General features: G+C 37.4%; 1 pseudogene; it reads right to left on the bottom strand.

Moving 5' to 3' along the window:
* Window positions 1-237: 237 nt before the first annotated feature.
* Window positions 238-9,129, bottom strand: LOC128111444 (zinc finger protein 120-like; annotated as a pseudogene).
* Window positions 9,130-10,327: the final 1,198 nt, after the last annotated feature.

Here is a 10,327-nt window from a genome sequence, read left to right as displayed (position 1 = left end):
CAGGATCTCAAGGAATTTTCCTGAGTAAAGGTTTGAATGGTTAGCTGTCAGCAACTGGAAGACAATTCCTCACTAAGCATATCTCTCAACGTTTACACTACTTCTCAGTACTCCATATCAGGGACCAAGTCTTTAATACATGGGTCTTTGCATGATGAGAGAGTCTAACATTAAAATTCTCATCGTAGAAGTGGGATAATAACCAATGGCTGCTGTCAAGAAAACAGTGGTGGCAGCTTACTGTTTCCGAACAAAACCCAAGTGAGTGCGAGCATCAGGGATCAGGGCAACTCTAATCATGGTGGAGCCTTGGGGGTTCTCCAGAGCCATCTTCATTATCTGCTTTGAATGTTAAAAGCCCAGGTCAATTAGAAAGGCTGTATCTTAAGTCTACAGGACCCAAAGAGTGGCGAGTTTCTAGATAATGAAGGAGCATGTGAACGCAACAAGAGTTCTTGACATGACGTTTCGATTCAAGAAAAGACAGGTCAGCACTCAGTGTACATATTTACATCCCACTCTTTGCAGCATGGATTGTTAGGAGGTCTTATTAATAAAAACAAACCTGGAGCTGGGCATTGGGGTGAATGCTGAAAGAACAGAGAAGCAGAACAAGCCACAACTACCTCACCTCGCCAATTTTTCAGCTGATCCTGTTTCCTCAGACTGGATGCCTCTCAGCTGAACTGTGCTGCTCAAAAGCCTAAAAGCTTAACCAGCTCTAGTTCCTGGTCCTCACACCTTATATACCTTTCTGCTTTCTGCTATCATTTCCTGGGATTAAAGGCTCACTTCCTGGGATTAAAGGCGTGTGTCACCATGCCTGGCTGTTTCCAGTGTGGCTTTATACTCGCAGAGATCCAGATGGATCTCTGTCTCCCAAGTGATAGGATTGAAGGCATGTGTACCACCATTTTCTGGCCTCTATATTTAGTGGCTGTTCTGTTCTCTGACCCCAGATAAGTTTATTAGGGTGCACAATATTTTGGGAAACACAATATTACCACAACTCTTCACGCATGAAATTTGGTTGATACAGAGATTTAGTTGAGTTCTCTGAGAGATATTGTTACAATGTTTCCTAAAGGAGCAGAAATCACTGTGACATTTCGGAGAAGAAAAGATTCTAGAAATTAGTTAAGGAATGTAAGAAAGAGCACATTCGTTATTGTCTTCAGGACACAAGTTATTTTTATATGCAGAAGACAGCAGGAAGTCCAAGGTTAGGATCAACCCAATATGTAATAAAAGGCAGATGGACAGGTGCAAGGATGACATTATGAATTCCATAGAGTTAGAAATGAAGCCAAATAGAAGGAGGGCTAAAGCATATTTCAGGTAAAATTGATGAGAAGACATTCACAACTTCAGTATTCTGCAATGAGTATATTCTGCAATTTATGTTCAGATTAAAAAGAAAACTAGAATGATCAAAAGAACAACCCTAAAAATATCAAAGCAGAGTAATTAAATTGTCTGAGAGAATAAAAGAATATTTATGCTGGATTCAGAAAATTCCTCTTCACATATTCACCAACGTTGCCCAAATGACTCAGTGGTAAATGTGATTCAGTATGTATTATACATAACAAGATTTGAGTTATGTAACTGACTCCTAAATGTTGGTTTTATATCTTAAAATTATAGTAATACTAAATAACTTTTTTTTAATTCCCCAGGTCTCATCAGAACTTCTTTTAGAAAGTTAACAACTTTAAAATAATTTTCTCAGTATGCTAAAGGAGCTCATCTTTCTGAATCCATCCATTCTTTGAAAAGCACATTATTATATGATCCAAACTTGCAGCAATTTGTACAAAGTTTCTAACACAATGTTATCTGTAAATGTAGGAACTTCTTAAATTCTTAACAATAAAATTATAAAGTAACATTATGAACTACATGTTTCATTCTTCATTTTATCAAAGTTTAAAACATGACAGAACACAGTAAATGTTGCAGACAGAAGGCATTACATGTGACATACTATAATGACAGAAAGAATAAGAAGGTTCTAGAAGAATTGATATTGAACAAAGAGGCAACTACCCTCCTTCTGTTCAAGGGGCACAAAGAAGATGAAAGACACAACAGACACCACCTAAGAGGGCTGCAGAACAGCCATAGTCCTCTGGAGAGAGTCTGGTTTCAGTTAGAGAGATGAGGGAGGAAACTATCAAAGGATACAAGGGATTACAAGTAACTGTGATCCCCAAAAACAAATCAAGGAAGTTCAAAAATTATGCAAGGGTGAAGTATGGTCCTAAAGAGGAATGCTTACATGCTTCCTGGAGTCTGTGAGATGAGGGATGACTTCACGTGCTCTGGTAGTAACTGAAATGCCGTAATAGGACTAATTTCAATAGCTTTGAGAGAAACAGTGAGGATGAAGTTTTAGTATGAGGAGGGGAACTTGAGAAGAGAGGTTGGTAGTTATCTCATTGATACAAAGATATACAGACCTCTCCTTTACTGTGATTGAAAAATATATGAGGTCAGACTAAGGAACATCTTGTTTTTATTTATATAGGTGTCCTTTTGAGTAAAAGCCCCACATAATCTGGTCTACTATGGGATCAAGAACTCTGCTTTGACCACAGAATAGTTATGGGTGCCAGGGGCAAGCTATATTCTTCTTTAATAATCTTAGGAAGTACTGATGAATCTAATACCATCTAGATCTTCAGAGTTCAAGGGCTTGAGAAAGCCAGGCTGCAGTGCGTGACAACTTCTAGGAAAAAATGGTTGAGTTTAGGAAGAAAATGAGAATCTTGATTCCTTTAATGAAATGTGAAGAAATGGATCATATTTCATGATCTCTTGAGGCATGGAAGCCTTTCCGTATCTTATGTGACCTGAGAAGACCGGATGAGGGTTAAAATAGTCTAGGCTTGTGATCACTAGAGTATTGATAGGAAGGAAGAAGACGCAGATGGTCATCTCTGCAAGGAACTTTCAAGCCTCAAAAGCAGAGCAAGCAAGTCTTCAGAGTAGCTTTGACATACATTATCCCCTCTAACTTTTTAGACTAGATTTTAAATGTGACTTTATCAATTTGCATATATAGTCTGTGAAAAATGGAATGTTTCATGTTTGAAATGAAATGAGAAGTAAGTTTTTTTTTTAGCACCCATCTATTAGATATTAAATTTTGACATCTGTACTTAGTCTCCAGAGTGATGAGCCCACGATAAGCTTTCACAACCTCTCATAGCTGTATCACCCAAAAGTCAGCACGATGCCCTTCTCATTTATTGAGTAGTGGCTCCATGGCCTCTAAGAATAATACATGTGATCAATGGCCTTTGTTCCTGGGCACCTCATTAACCTTGTATGGAAAGGGGAGACATATTTCCCTATTAGTCCCTCTGACCACATTAGAATAGCCTCCAAGAATGATTATTAAACACCCAGAAGATCAGGTTTACATCAGTTTGTTACTTTTAACTACTGTATACTATTTCAATAGCCAAACACAACTCAATAACCTTTTATTTGACGAACATTTTAGCGAGTCTCTGAAATAGTTGATATCTGACTTTGCCAACTTTAATATATGACTTCCAAATCTCAACCTTTATGTACCTCAAGCAACTTAAAACCTTTGCAGTCCTTTTTATTTTTTTTATTTTTATTTTTTTTTTTTTTTTTTTTGGTTTTTCGAGACAGGGTTTCTCTGTGTAGCTTTGCGCCTTTCCTGGATCTTGCGCTGTAGCCCAGGCTGGCCTCGAACTCACAGAGATCCTCCTGCCTCTGCCTCCCGAGTGCTGGGATTAAAGGCGTGCGCCACCACCTTTTTATTTTGAATCCATCCTTCATCTTCATATATCTCAAGTCATTTCCATGTTTACATTTTTCTAATATTTTTTTTAATGTACCAGTTCCTTTTTCTAATTCCATGAGACATAGGAACAGTAACAAATATATTTATGGTGTACTATAAGAATTTTCTCCTTGGTAGAGGGGGACAAGACAATGTTTATCCCATACTCATAAGTCCCAATGACAATGCAAATGCAATTTTACCAACATCACCTTGGGAAACCTATGAGTTCATTGAGCTTACTTACTGAACATGGTTGAAGAGATACTTAAAGGAGTTGAATACTGAAGTCATTTGATAAAATGGCCCATGTTGTCCCACATGGAGTGGCAATATTAGGAGGTGTGGCCCTGTTGGAGTACATATGGTCTTATTGGAGGAAGAGTGTCATATTTCCTACCTACTGCCTACTGATCTGAATGTAGAACTCTCAGCTCTTTCTCCAGCACCATGTCTGCCTACATGCTACCATGCTTCCTGCCATAATGAAAATGTACTAAACCCTCTAAAACTGTAAACCATCCTCAATGAAATGTTTTCTTTTATAAGAGTTACATTAGCCATAATGTTGATAAAAAGCAATACAAACTCAAAGTAACCCAAAAGTGGCCACACAGGAATGTCTCCACTCAGTGTATACAATGGTTCTCCCAACACTGCATATGTGTTACTCACCTTCTCTCTATTGTTCCACTGTCCATATCCTCTAGCATTCCATTACATTTCTCAGTGTACAAAGGAGTAAGCCTGAAAACACTGAAGGTAAATTACCAAGTGCTGGGAATAAAGTTGTATGCCACTAATGTCTGGCCTCTATGTCTAATGTAGTGGCTGTTCTGTTCTCTGACCCCACATAAATTTTATTAATGTACACAGATAAAATATCACCACATCCCCCCTTTATTGTCTAATATAAAAAAGTTATAACTAATATGACAAACTATATAACAAGTATAATAAGGATATACAATATGCACAGTCAAGAATTACATTCATAATCTCTAGTCTATTAAAATTTGACAAATTCAAACAAAAAACTCCATTATATACATTAATGAGGTCCACTCCATTAACAATTGATAAATTTGGACAAAAAATTTCATTACTTATCCTATTCAAAACATGAAATTCCTTTTTAAAAATACACTCAACAACCTACCCATTTATCTTATCATATCCATATTCTCTTTTTTCTTTTCTGATTAGATTCAAAAATCTGCATTTTATCTTAATCATTTATATATCTTCCTTTTTTTCAGAGCAGATCAACAATCTACCCTTTTCTATATCCTCTTTTTTCTTTTCCTTTTTAAAAAACAAGAACCCTTTACCTAATCTCCTATGTTTAATTTATTTTATCATTAACAGATTAGTAACTTGTAACCAACCATTGTAAACAATGACAATATCTATAACTCTTTAAATTACCAAAAAACTACCCACCCCACCTCTTGGGTATGTGGGAGTTCTGTTCTGAAAATTAGTTCCTGCTGTCTAGGGATGAAGATATCTTTATGGATTCCTGAAAAGAAAATTTTGCGTTTAATTTTCAAGTCCTGTACCTTTTGCCCAGTCTCTGCATAAAGGGAAAGTGCAGGGCTTATCTCAAGTACTTGTTCCAGTAGTTTGTGAACCTGGATCATCTCAGCTAGCCATCTCAAATTGTCCTGAGCAGTGTATAATCCAAAACAGATCTTTCAATGGTGTTAATCAGCTTAATAGCTTCATCATAATCCATGTAGAATCACCATTGTGGGATTCTGTCTTCCTTTTGCAGATTTTAAAGTTGCTGTTAGGCGTGGTCATGGTTCCCTGCAAAAAATTTTTTGGCATCCTCTGTGATTTAGAGCAATCACAGTCTGATAAATGTCTGTCTCTTGGAACAATGAATTTTCTTCCATAGAAGACAATATCTTCACAGCAATTTCTCCCCATGACTAGCCTCATCAAATTTCTCCCAAATGACTTTGCCAATGCTTTCTTATAACACAATGGTCCTGGCAATTGTCTCTGAACAAGCAGCAGTAAACACTTTGTCTCCAGTAGCAGTGTCACCATCACCACCAACATGATGAGAAACACCTGGCAACTTGGAGCAGCAGCCACAACCTTCATGGTCCTGCCAGTATTGATTGTAACCTGGCCCAGCAGCAGCTTCTCCTCAGCAAGTCTCCTAGGCTGGCCTCAAACTTGGGATCTTCCTGCTTCCACTTCATTCAGTAAATTCTACCAACATGCACCACCACAACCAGCCAAATGCAACTCAGGCCTGAGCTGGGGCCTGCAAGGTCACAGGCAAGTTGCTTTTACATGAATTCATACCCTATAAGCAGGGCACCAGATGTAGACAAATTTCTAAAGGTCTTATTAATAAGAATAAACCCAGAGCCAGGTATGGGGTTAACACTGAAAGATCAGAAGCACAGAAAAAGACACATCCAACCTCAAACCTTATGTTGCCTAAAGATCATACCAATTCATATATATTCGGATTCTTTTTGGTATACGACTTCCAGGTTCTCAAAGTCTACTGTTATATTCAAAGGCTTTAAAAGACCAATTACACACTAGAAATTTTACAGTTATAAGGTTACTCTGTGTTGTGACAGGACTTTACCACATTGATTACATTCATAGGATTTCTTTCTAGTATGTGTTCTTTTATGTACTTGAAGAGTATACTCTGTTGTGCAAAGGCTTTACCACATTGTTTACATTCATAGAGTTTTTCTCCAGCATGTTTTCTTTTATGCATTTGAAGACTTTTGTGACATGCGAAGAAGGCTTTACCATATTGATTACATTCATAGGGTTTCTCTCCAGTATGCACTCTTTCATGCATTTGAAGATGACTGTGTTGTACACAAGCTTTACCACAGATTATATTCATAGGGTTTCTCTCCAGTATGTATTCTTTTATGTATTTGAAGATGACTGTGATGAGCAAAGGTTTGATAACATTGATTACACTGATAGTGTTTCTTTCCAGTATGCATTGTCTTATGCACATGAAGATTACTTTGACAGGCAAAGGCTTTACCACACTGATTACATTCATAGGGTCTCTCTCTAGTATGCATTCTTTTATGCACATGACGATTCCTGTGACACACTGATAGTCATAGGGTTTCTCTCAAGGATGTGTTCTTTTATGCCTTTGAAGATGACTACGACATGCAAAGACTTTACCACATCTATTACATTCATAGGTTTTCTTGCCACTATGTGTTTTTTTATGCAATTGAAAAACATTGTGACGAGCACAGCCTTTACCACATTGATTACATCCATAGGGTTTCTCTCCAATATGTCTTCTTTCATGCCTCTGAAGATCATTGTGATATACAAAGGCTTTACCACATTCATTACATTCATAGGGTTTCTCTCCATTATGTCTTCTTTCATGCCTCTGAAGATCATTGTGACATGCAAAGGCTTTACCACATTAATTACATTCATAGCGTTTCTCTTCAGTATGTGTTCTTTTATGTACTTTAAGATTATTGTGATCAGCAAAGGCTTTACCACATTGATTACATTCGTAGGGTTTCTCTCCAGTATGTGTTTTTTTTATGTACTAGAAGATTACTGTGATGAGCAAAGGCTTTACCACATTGATTACAATGATAGGTTTTCTCTCCAGTATGTATTCTTTTATGTACTTGAAGACTACTGGGATAAGGAAAGGCTTTACCGCATTGATTACATTTGTAGGATTTTTCTCCACTATGTGTTCTTTCATGCCTTTGAAGATGACTGGGTTGTGCAAAGGCTTTACCACACTGATAACATTCATAGGGTTTCTCTCCAGTATGTCTTCTTTCATGCCTCTGAAGATCATTGTGACATACAAAGGCTTTATCACATTGATTACATTCATAGGGTTTCTCTCCAGTATGTGTTCTTTTATGTACTTTAAGATTACTGTGGTCAGTAAAGGCTTTACCATATTGATTACATTCATAGAGTTTCTCTGTGGTATGTGTTCTATTATGTACTAGAAGATTACTATGATGAGCAAAGGCTTTACCACATTGATTACAATGATAGGTTTTCTCTCCAGTATGTATTCTTTTATGTACTTGAAGAGTACTGAGATAAGGAAAAACTTTACCACATTCATTACATTCATAGTGTTTTTCTCCAGTATGTGTTCTTTTATGCCTTTGAAGATCACTGTGAAATACAAAGGCTTTACCACATTGATTACATTCATAGGGTTTCTCTCCAGTATGTGTTCTTTTATGTACTTTAAGATTACTGTGATCAGCAAAGGCTTTACCACATTGATTACATTCGTAGGGTTTCTCTCCAGTATGTGTTCTTTTATGTACTAGAAGATTATTGTGATGAGCATAGGCTTTACCACATTGATTACAATGATAGGTTTTCCCACATTGATTACATTCATAGGGTTTTTCTCCAGTATGTGTTCTTTTATGCCTTTGAAGATTAGTTTACTATGCAAAGGCTTTACCACATTGATTACATTCATAGGGTTTCTCTCCAGCATGTATTCTTTTATGTACTTGAAGACTACTGAGATAAGGAAATGCTTTACCACACTGATTACATTCATAGGGTTTCTCTGCAGTATACATTCTTTTATGTAACTGAAGAGCATTGTGATAAACAAAGGTTTTACCACACTCATTACATTCATAGGATTTCTCTCCAGTATGTGCTCTTTCATGGCTTTGAAGATGACTGTGTTGTGCAAAAGCTTTATCACACTGATTATATTCATAAGGTTTCTCTCCAGTATGTGTTCTTTTATGCATTTCAAGATCACCATCATGTACAAAGGATTTAACACATTGATCACATTCATAGGGTTTTTCTCCAGTATGTGTTCTTTTATGTACTTGAAGATGATTGTGATAAGCAAAGGCTTTGCCACATTGATTACATTCATAGGATTTCTCTCCAATATGTGTTCTCTTTTGAATTTGAAGATTACTGTGATGAGCATAGGCTTTACCATACTGATTGCATTCATAGGGTTTCTCTCCAGTATGTGATCTTTTATGCCTCTGAAGTTGACGATTGTATGCAAAGTCTTTACCACATTGAATATATACAGAAGGTTGCTCTAGAGTGTGGCTTCTTTCATGCCTTTCATATCTTCTAGGACTTTCACAATGTTCTTCAATATCATGATATTCCCAACTGTATCCTATAATAGTGAGGTTCCTGTAGGTCTCCAGCATTACATCTTTGTAGAGATTCTTCTGGGAAGGATCCAGCAAAGACCACTCTTCCCAAGTGAAGCCAACATGCACATCATCATAGGTCACTGCATTCATGCCATGGTTTCCCAGCTCAGCCATGATCTCTGTTCAGCTCCCCTGAAGCAGCACTCACAGCACAACACACAAAACCAATAGCCAAGTTTTTTTTTAATAGATTAACTCTAAGGATTAGCTTTGTTGTTCATTCACTTTGTAAATGTGAGGCAGGGCACACACACACACACACACACACACACACACACACACACACACACACAATCTAATTGCATGAAAATTCCAAAAGTTGGACTTGGAAGAAATACAAAAGAAGTTGAAATGAATGCCCTCCTATCTCTCATTGCTACATGATTTCTGAAGAGAGGGGCAGGTGGACAAAAAAAGTCCTGATGGAGCCAAGACACAGCAACTCTTATGGCATAAAACCTGGGAGGAGGGTATAGCAATTGTCTGAGAGCCACAGAATTTCTGGTGGTTTCACTCCAAAGTTCCAAAGGCTCATTAGCCAGGAAGGGTAGTGCTGGCAAAATTTATCTGATCACCAGAAGATCTCTGTGTGGAAGCCAATAACTTTCTTCTTGAAGGAAGAAAGAAAAGCGCTTCTGTTTTTCCACAATAAAACAATCAGAATGCCATTCCCCCCAGATCAACTTCTAGAATCTAGGTTGTGGTCCATTAAAATGTGACTTCACTTTCTACTTTTAGAGGAGTCAAATATGTCAAAACTCTGTGGCCAGAAAGAAACATTTCCTTAAATCTCATGATTCTGCTCTCTGTAGTATTGATTGAGGTCATGTACTGACCTTCTGGAGGACAGATTAATGAAGTCTCAAATAGATTTATTCACATGCCTTGTTTTGGAAGGGACTTTTGGAAGTTTGGGGTTCATTTTCACGTGGCTCCAGAGTCTTCATTAAAGTACAATCAACAAGAAGGTAACTGGAAATCAAATACAGACTCAAGATTCCAAATACATAAAACACAAATACTAGTCTTTAAAGCATGGGACCAGAGAAGGGCATATTCTATTTGTCAAAGCAGTGAAAGAGCTGAAGAAAGTTCACAGGAAGGAGGCATGTTGCATTTTGTATGTGATTTGTTCCCTGAAGGTTCACAAATAGAAGGCTGGGTACCCAGGTGGTAGAGTCTTTGAAGAAGTGGAGCCTAGAGGTAGTTCATGGGGCTGTATTTCTTATGAATAGATCAAGTCTCTTTCAGGAGTGGTCCAACCATTCTGTGACTGGAAGATCAGTTT

The sequence above is a fragment of the Peromyscus californicus genome, unplaced genomic scaffold (assembly GCF_007827085.1).
Source record: "Peromyscus californicus insignis strain IS unplaced genomic scaffold, ASM782708v3 Scaffold_16__1_contigs__length_79575227, whole genome shotgun sequence".
Taxonomy (NCBI): Eukaryota; Metazoa; Chordata; class Mammalia; order Rodentia; family Cricetidae; genus Peromyscus; species Peromyscus californicus.
The sequence above is the reverse complement of the archived record's forward strand: the minus strand, read 5'-3'. Positions and strand labels throughout refer to the sequence as shown.